The 8242-nt window shown below is 38.9% G+C and overlaps 1 protein-coding gene across 2 annotated transcripts in view; it reads right to left on the reverse strand.

The window, feature by feature from the left end:
- The window catches only part of LOC124153633 (fatty acyl-CoA reductase 1-like), a 31183-nt gene extending 22941 nt beyond the window's left edge, over positions 1-8242 (reverse strand). For both annotated transcript variants that reach the window (XM_046526928.1, XM_046526926.1), the window contains exons 1-2: positions 8102-8242; positions 7815-7980 (exon numbers count right to left, since the gene is read on the reverse strand). The gene's annotated coding sequence lies outside the window, so the exon portion shown is untranslated. The remainder of the gene's footprint in view (positions 1-7814; positions 7981-8101) is intronic.

Raw genomic sequence — 8242 nt, forward strand, 5'->3', positions numbered from 1 at the left:
CCGATTTTGCCAGTCTAATTAGTCTATAACTCTATACTTTGTTCTACGCTCCTGAAATGATTCCCACCCTTACTCGCCAAACATTACGGCAAGGTTAAACTTTTTGTCATAGAAGTTCATTACTAATCTGGCCGCCCGACACTGTACCCTATTGATTTCTGTTATTAGCAATAGTTCATAAGGGTCCCACACGCTAGCTTAATATTTCAATTCTTACTCGATTCAAGCAGCTAATCTCTTTATCATAGGGTGGGTAGTGGTAGAACTATCAGATGAATGCATCCTTTCATTTCTTCCCTTTCAAAAGTAGGGTGTAGATTACTCCCGCAGCCCCTGTGCCATATGTACCGTAAACCTTGCGAACGAAATGTTCATATCCATGTGCATCCTCTGGTGCATGTTGGTGTATGAATTTAATGGCATGTATTCTAAATTGGAAGTTATTGTTGACACAGAAACTTTGCGCGCTTCATTTTGAGAACATCTGACTAAATATCGAGGGTGAACTTAGAAGAACTTGGGTCTTAATGGCTTCTTTGAATACTTGTGTATTCATATGAGAAAAAATCTGGTCCATGTTGGTGATGGTTCACCTCTGCTAAACACCTTTGCAGGTAGATTGCAGGGTAATATGTAAATATGGATGTTTTGCATACACCATGCACGCACTACGCACATGCTTTTTTTCATACAAATTCTCACAAGTAAGACCCTCGTGTGCCTTTTTCATTTTAGAGTGGATTACTCTTCAACGCTGTAGAGATTACATAACGTAAACACACTTGTTCCATGCGTCGCGTCGTACAATGGGCTAGAATCGAAAAAAGCTGGCCAAAACCTCAAAATCGATTTTTTTGAGCTAGGAAGTTGAAACTTCGCATACACATTCTCAAATGAATTGTGCATTACTACTCAGATTATTTTGGTCCGGTGTTTTCACTTTAACAGTATATGTGAGGTCAAAGTTGAGCAAATTTAGCGAAAAACGACCACCCTCGAATTTTTCTGAAAATTGCCGACTTCATCCTCGTGCAGTGGTTTTATAAATAGTTTTATCGAATAAACTGTTATACCATCTTAATTGGCACTTCTTATTCTTTCATTTGAAGGGTTTTTAAAGATTTTGTTTCATCAATAACCATAGATACATAACAAAATGGCGGAGCCTGTTTTCAACCCATTTTTTTACATAAACGTAGAAAAAAAGTAGACATTGTCACCGGCTTACACTAAGTAACTTATATCATGTCGTTCTTTGAAGCTTCTATATTGTGAATCTAAAGTCAAACCTTGCACAAATTTGCAACCCCGAATTTTAAATCGTTTTTTCGAACGCACGGACGACTCCGGTTCTGGCCGGCGCGGCGGCGGCGGAGAGTACGGCGACGCGGCAAGCGGGTGGATGCAATATGGTCTCATTCACTTTTATGTGTGGATAACAGATATATTAGTGACAGAAAATAATCACCAGAAAGTAAAATTAATAAATATTGCTACGAATGACTCTCATTATGCAATCGCTGGGCACTGCAAGAGGTGCACTGAAAGGTTTCTTTCTTTGAGTGCATTCCGTGGAGAATGGACTTAAATCGCGTGCTTTAAGTGGGGAAACGTACTCTTTTACTAACTAACAAGCTCTATTTCTAGGCAATAGCCCTCGATGATCCATGGCCTCCACTTCCTAACCTGCCATACATATTGAAAGGCCTTCTGACAACGGTCGTTTTATAGTATTGTTGTAGTGCCGAACCCTTCGAACTTGTTTTTGGTTTGAACTCCTGCTAGCTTTAAAAGTTTCGGAAGGCATATTACTCACATCGAATAATGTATTCTTTCTAAGAAATACAGTTCATTTTAATCTATGTCTTATGCTCAATTTAAAGTATTGATTTAAATCTCTTACCTATATATCGACGTCATTATTCTTAATAAACTGCGCTGCTGACAAAATGGTTATTTTTCAGAAATATTTTACCATACAAACATAACACAAACAAAAACAACACAATTTACACTTTTCCCAACTAACATACTGCAATAAGCACTGTCAGAAATAAAAGATTACTGTTTTTCATTCACTATATGACGAGTTTTTATCACTTTCATTGTCTGAGCTAAAGCATAGTTTTCCTTTTTCAAACACAGATCCATTACATTTTTCGGCAAGCTGTGTGTTTCCTCCAGTTTAATTGGCGTAATTTTTGTCATTATCAGTTATGACATTAGGAGTTGTCTTCGGAATAAATCCCTATTTGTGGCCACTCGTGCCATTTTTCTAGTCAACCATTCACGGAACTTTCTCACGTCCTTATACCGTGCCTATATTGCTTCCCCTGACAGTTGTCGCAATTAAGAATGGACTCTTTTGCAATGTCAGCTCCGTGAATGAAGACCTTATGTACGGTTGGTGGCATAGCAAAATTGTTTTTAAAGCGCCAGTAAGAGAGAGAGAAAATTAAATTATTTGGAGAGGAAATCTAGAATAATTGTGATGGCTTTTGAATACTCGTGCCTCTTTCATGCTTCGCCAAACGAACAGCATTTTTTACCTAAGCAAGAAGGCACAAAGGTGCTCACGAGCAATAATTCATGAGACATAGGCCCTCGTTCTCACGTGCGATTATATTGCGCATGTCCTAACTGCTGTCAAAGCCGTGTTTGCAAATTAATGTGTACTTTATATTCGACGCGAAACTTGGATCTGTGGAAATGCACGTTAAGATTCGAGTCGCAGTAAGATTCAGAACCATTTTTGGAAACTTCTTATGTAACCTCTGCTACAATTATTTCACTCGGGTAAATGAAATCATATGCTCGCGTCACTCTCTCATAGCTGGGGTTAATATTATATCCCTGGCATTTCAGATTTTCGAAGACCCTTACACCGAAATTGTGTGAGCTGCATGGAAACAATTACTTAGTGAGAGGGCCTCTTAATCTGACATAACATAATACTTGGTGTTGCATTTTATCCACTTAGCGAGAGTTCTTCTTGCCTCCGAGGATGGTCACTGTATCTTCCTTTTGCATTCGTTTTCCTCCTATTCGTTCTCTCGATACAACCCTGAAAACATGAATTGACGTCCATCTGCACTGGCTAAACTAGAGCAACATGTAAATTGTGCTGCATAAGGAATAGTTATTAATTGCTTTAAATCAAGAATATAAACTAAATAACCTTACTGGATAAGAATAATGAACTCTTCAAGCACCAAGACAGTACTTGATTTGGGAAAATTCGGCAAAATGAAGTACTGTATTGAGCCATTTTCCATCAGGTTTAAGGAATATATTAATTGTTATTGTTAAAAAGTTTATTAGTAAGTAAAAGAGTCCGTTTCCCCACTTAAAGCACGCGATTTAAGTCCATTCTCCACGGAATGCACTCAAAGAAAGAAACCTTTCAGTGCACCTCTTGCAGTGCCCAGCGATTGCATAATGAGAGTCATTCGTAGCAATATTTATTAATTTTACTTTCTAGTGATTATTTTCTGTCACTAATATATCTGTTATCCACACATAAAAGTGAATGAGACCATATTGCATCCACCCGCTTGCCGCGTCGCCGTACTCTCCGCCGCCGCCGCGCCGGCCAGAACCGGAGTCGTCCGTGCGTTCGAAAAAACGATTTAAAATTCGGGGTTGCAAATTGGTGCAAGGTTTGACTTTAGATTCACAATATAGAAGCTTCAAAGAACGACATGATATAAGTTACTTAGTGTAAGCCGGTGACAATGTCTACTTTTTTTCTACGTTTATGTAAAAAAAATGGGTTGAAAACAGGCTCCGCCATTTTGTTATGTATCTATGGTTATTGATGAAACAAAATCTTTAAAAACCTTTCAAATGAAAGAATAAGAAGTGCCAATTAAGATGGTATAACAGTTTATTCGATAAAACTATTTATAAAACCACTGCACGAGGATGAAGTCGGCAATTTTCAGAAAAATTCGAGGGTGGTCGTTTTTCGCTAAATTTGCTCAACTTTGACCTCACATATACTGTTAAAGTGAAAACACCGGACCAAAATAATCTGAGTAGTAATGTACAATTCATTTGAGAATGTGTATGCGAAGTTTCAACTTCCTAGCTCAAAAAAATCGATTTTGAGGTTTTGGCCAGCTTTTTTCGATTCTAGCCCACTGTGCGTCGCTTCGTTGGCCCCAAGGTTGAGAATGACGTCTTCGGTATAAGTGAATTAATTCGACTGCTTTAAACCCTCAAAATCCGCCTAATGGAATAAATAAATCCTTCTCGACGCAGGTTATCTATCGGAGACTATGTGGGACCAAGAGGAATGAATCATGTGCCTTGTGGTCACTAATAGCAGCCTCAGTTCTAATTACGCACTCTGAAATATTCGCTGCCAAGAGGCCCAATATGTTGTCACCCAGGTATGTATATATATTTGCTGAGTCAAGGAATTGAGCTGAGACACGGGGTCATCAATGAGTCGTCACCATAGCGAGTGAGGCAATCAGTTCTATTAATTGAGACACCGCTGATATCCTTTGTAGTACGAAGAAATTTTGACACTTTGAGAGATTTTTTGTTTTTCAGTAACAGTAGTTAGTGACAGAGAATACTCAGGTAAATTAACTGAAGCCTCGGCGTGTAAATGAGCAGTGCGAGACGGCCAAATCATACTCGAAACCACAGAAGAGTCGAGATTTTAACTAGAATAGTTTTCGGAGACATTTTCGGAACCAGTTTCCACAAAAATCTGTCCCTATGGTGGTTATTACAGTCGGGATGAGCGTTTGCGTTCACGAGAGGACGAAATGTTTGTAAAATGGTCCAGGGACGCCGACTTACAAAAAATATTGGGGGGCCCAAACCGGGGATCTTGCCCCAGGAACTTTTATAAGTAATGAGTTTTAAGTTTTTGGGCATTTTATAAGAGCCATATGATCAAAATAGGGTGGTTTCCTATTATTTTTTTATTGCCTAAATCGAAAGATTATTACTCCTGGAGTACGTATTTCACGCTTTTAGATTTTTAAATGACGATATCTATTTTTCGAGATTGCGAAAAACGGCTCTGCAGACTTCAGGTTGCTCGCCATTTGCTCGCTTATTATACACTCTGGAGAGAACTTGTTTTGGATATGGTTTAAGCTAAGATTATTGTTATTGGCAAGTGAAAAAAAATTATTTGAAAAGCATTTGTTAATTAGTTATTTGCGCTGAAAAACACAATAAAACGCCTGTTTTCTCGATGTAATTCTACCACGTAGAAAACGCGATTTGAATTTTTTTTTCGGGAAATGAGAACATTCATCCTTCTTCTTGGAAATAAGATACGTTTCATCAATGTAATATTTGTAATAACAACACTATAGCTCAATTTCCCGAGCGTGTTTTCTCAACGTCAAGCGCTTACGATCTTTTCTTCCATGGCGCTGCTGTATGATCCCCCACTCTCGGTGAAAGAGCTTCTCACCCCATAGCAGTCTCTCTCACTACCTCCCCTCCATCGTCTCTTGTGTCCCCTACATCTGTTTTTTTTCCTCTATGCTTTCCTCGACCTAAGAAGCCCGTCTGACCCGTGGTCGGGCCCCAGCAGGCCAACAGTTTTTTTCGTTATTATCCGAAGCCCTGTGTTCTTGTGTTGCGAGCGGCATGTTTGAAACGGGGCTAGCGCGAGTTTTCAAGTTTTCTGTTCTTATGCATGGAAAGTGAAAGGAAATCAAAGAGGAAGCATATCTTTTGTGGGAAGGTGGAAAAGAAGTACTAGGAATAATGGTGAATGTATAAATCCTTTTTAAGTGTGCTACATTATTAACAGTTAGTATATCTTTAGACACGTATTTTCATCCACGTAAAATCTGTAAAAACGTGATGCAGCTAAGAAATAGACTATCAAATTATTTTAACCATTTTAGTCATTACAAACCTGCAATAATAGGTGTTATTTACACTACAGAAGGAGAAACTGCTTTAAAGTAAGTACCTACCTCTCGATAATTTATTGGCTGTGACTATAATATATTAATATTTTGTAACCAAGCATTGAAAATAAGATGAATACAGAGAATATACTGCACATTATTAATTAGATTCTAGGTTGCACCATTGCCTTTTAAGTTCTTTCTGACGCTATCCAAGAATAAATATTTCACCGAGTAGGTAATATAACGTGCATATCTTCATTTCGTGTCCAAATATTTTCAGAAGCCATTCAAAAACACCCCCGGAAAACATTTTTTTCTTCGTGGCCCTCTCAAAATATTTTATGAAAACATGCGTTAGAAATTTTCAAATTGACGCCATTTCTCCTTTCCCCGCTGAAAATTCTTGAAAACAATTGAAGATTTGCTCCATTAAATAAGCTTTCAAATGCCGCAAAAATCATTGAATTATATGCTTTCTTGGCCGAGATATCTCTAGCCTCTAAAATTTCTAAATTCTGGTGGGCCTCTAGCGGGCTGCAAAGGCGGGAAAGTTAGTCCCGTTTGATCCCAAATCGAATAACTTAAGTATTACGGAAAAATCCCGGAGACGGGACTTTTCGCCCTCTTATTCATTTATGCCTTTTAATTACGTTTAACTTACCTTCTCGAGCTTTTGAAAAGAAAAAGAACTTCGAGAGGAGGAAGGCTGATAATCGTATACACTAGGTACGCTAACAACCCCTTTTTTATTGCTGTATTGCACCCGCGCACGCGGTCTTGAAAAATCAAGCGACTTTACATTTTTGCGACAGAATGAGCTGCATTATTATCGGTTCCAAGATTTTGACGAGTTTTATGTTTTGACATTGCAAGCGGCCTTAAATACCAAATTTCGCGTGTTGTTGCAATATTGAGAGACATGCCAGATAATATGGTTAATACGGTAGGAAATACAGTCCTTTTCTGAAATACCATGACCTCACTCCCCAACCCAACCCACGCTAGTAATTCTTCGCGAGAAAGCTTTTAAAACACGAAGAAATGTTGTAGGTATCCTCTTAGGCGGATCCAGGGGGGGGGCACGGGGGCACGTGCCCCCCCCAGACCCTCAAAAATATGCAAGATTTTTAATACGGTCCCATTATCATTGCATTCGTTTTGTATTGCGAGGTATCCTTGTGCCCCACCCAGAACAAAATCCTGGATACGGCCTTGCTTGTGCCCCTCCCAGAAAAAAATCCTGGATCCGCCCCTGGGTATCCTTTATGTAAGCATCATGTCCTTACGACCCAACCCAACCCACTCCAGCAATATCAGACTCAAGCGAATACAAATCGCTACATCCTCGTATTAACAAATTTAACCTATCGCAAAAACCGCATTTCAAATTACTACATCACCAATTTATCGATATAAAATCGGCTGTAGCAAATGATTTAGGGCAGAAGTGAAATAATTTGCCGGCCCTATATCGGAAAACTAGAAAAACGGCGAAAAGAACGTAACAGGGTACGGAAAAACTTCCGATTTTTGTCATTTTCAGATACTAATAACAAGAAAAATATTTATTTCCACAGGAAGTATTGCACATATTTGTAATCTCCCATCCGCCAACTTTTACTCTATGCGATAATTCTGTCTTAAATTGCAATTCATCTACGATATTTTTATTACTTATGTCAACTTGACGGTATGCGAAAGCTAACATCTACCGAAAACGGACGGCATTATTCTGATCAGCGTCAAGCACTCCCCCACTGCTGTTAGGTACTCCTAACAGCGTAAATTAGACGAGTGGTTATAACCACTCGTCTAATTTACGCTGTTAAGCAAGCAAAATATTCCATCGTATACGATAGAAATCTTGCTATGGAATATTTTCACTTCACTTAATAATAATAACTACCAACGGATACTTACTCGGAATACCCGTACAGGCAACTGCTACGTGACGAGCAGCATTACCGAAGTAGTCATCAGCGACAGCCATCGATACAATTGGGCAAGTGAATACTGATTCCCGCATTAGATTTGAAGAGCCGGTGCAAAGAATGCTTATCCATGGCTTAGATACTGGAACTGCGAACTAAAATGGAAATGGTTCAAGCTCATGAAAATGAATTAAAGCACGAACTGTCACCGCTGGAGCATCAGGTATGCACTCGAGAAATAAAAGAACAGACAATCACCTGAAAATTAACCCTTACCAGTTGCGATAAAAATGCGTCCAGCATTGGACCAAATGATGGATTGTTTTCTCTCAAGTAGTTCAAAGGAAACACAGCAGCAATAAGAGTCATTTACCCTTCTTGATTTTTCCATCACAAATGCCCCTCAAATTCACTCTG

The sequence above is a fragment of the Ischnura elegans genome, chromosome 2, assembly GCF_921293095.1.
Source record: "Ischnura elegans chromosome 2, ioIscEleg1.1, whole genome shotgun sequence".
In the NCBI taxonomy this organism is placed as follows: domain Eukaryota; kingdom Metazoa; phylum Arthropoda; class Insecta; order Odonata; family Coenagrionidae; genus Ischnura; species Ischnura elegans.